Source organism: Salvia hispanica, chromosome 1 (genome assembly GCF_023119035.1).
Source record: "Salvia hispanica cultivar TCC Black 2014 chromosome 1, UniMelb_Shisp_WGS_1.0, whole genome shotgun sequence".
Classification (NCBI taxonomy): domain Eukaryota; kingdom Viridiplantae; phylum Streptophyta; class Magnoliopsida; order Lamiales; family Lamiaceae; genus Salvia; species Salvia hispanica.
The window spans coordinates 25224260-25225665 of record NC_062965.1 but is presented as its reverse complement, the minus strand read 5'-3'; positions in this window follow the sequence as shown (position 1 = coordinate 25225665).

Here is a 1406-nt window from a genome sequence, read left to right as displayed (position 1 = left end):
CATGATTTTGCTTAACCAAACAAATCAACGATCTTCATCTTCTCCTTCTTCATCTTGACCTCCTTCTTAGGCACAGTGATTGTTAGCACCCCATTTCCCATGCACACCTTCATCTCATCAAAATTACCATTCTCCGGCATCCTCCACCGCTGGACAAACCCACTCCTCCTCTCCTTACGGTGCCACTTGCCGCCGCCCTCCTCCTCCTCCTCCTTGTTTCCCTCTGCAAAAATCCGGAGAATCCCACCCTCTTCAACCTCAAACTTAACCTCCTCCTTGTTGAAACCAGGCACATCCACCTTCAACAAATGCACCTTCTCCGTCTCTTTCCAATCAACATTAGCCACACCCGTGTCGCTAGAGGTCGCCTTCTCTTCGCCAGAGAGACTTCCACGGCCTATTTTGCTCCAGTCCGTCGAGCCTATGGCGAAGAGGTTTTCAATTTGCGTCTCACCCCAAGAGATTGTCTTGGTCACCACACGTTGTTGAGCAATATTAGTGACATATAAGGTGGTTTTTCCTTGCTCATCGACAACATTACGTCTCACAAATGTTGTTAACGCACCCTTCTTCAACAACCTATAAGTCAACCTAAAGAAAAGAGTGACGTTCCGATTTCCCCCATCCTTCAAACTAGAACCATCGATTTTAACATTGATGAAAAAATAATCGGAAGACGAGGAACCAGAGAGATCTAAGTAATCACAATTAGGGAAGCAGGAGAAACAAATTGGGCCATCATATAAACTCGATTCAGCCATTGCTAGCACCGAGTCTTGATAGTTGGGACGTCTCATGTCAACAACACAAATTTTTGCAGAGGTGCTTGAACCTAGATTTTTGGGTTTCAAACCAACTTGAATCATTCCAACCTCAAGGTAGTCATGATAACTCCAATTTGCTATTTTAGAACATTTAGCCAAGAGAGGAATTGTTGAATATCCTTGAGGTAAGGAAATTTTTTTCTCTAAGGTTTTGATTGTATAAAGTGGAGAAGGATTGAAACAACTGCGTGGCTTATACTCATTGGCAAATGGGGGTGAGAATGGAGGCAGTTTCCAATCTCGAAAAGACTTTTTCTTTTCGATTTCGGAATCGTAAATAAGCCGTTTAACATTAAAACAATTATATCTATATACTCTGTACCAAGATTGCTGCTCCATATTGAAGAGGGTGGAAAATCAGGTGTAGAAGACCTACCTGAAGATCAGTTGAGAAGCATTTTAGTCATTAAATAGGTGTGGCTAAACAGAATTGAAGATTCACAACTCACCAATTTCAAGTAAGCACTGTAAGAGGTTCTCAGAAATAAGATAGCTCTATTACATGAGTTGCAGCCCTTTTAAAACAATGAAATGCATGTACTTCCTCCGTTTCTTTTCTTTATAGTTGAGTCATTTTTCCAT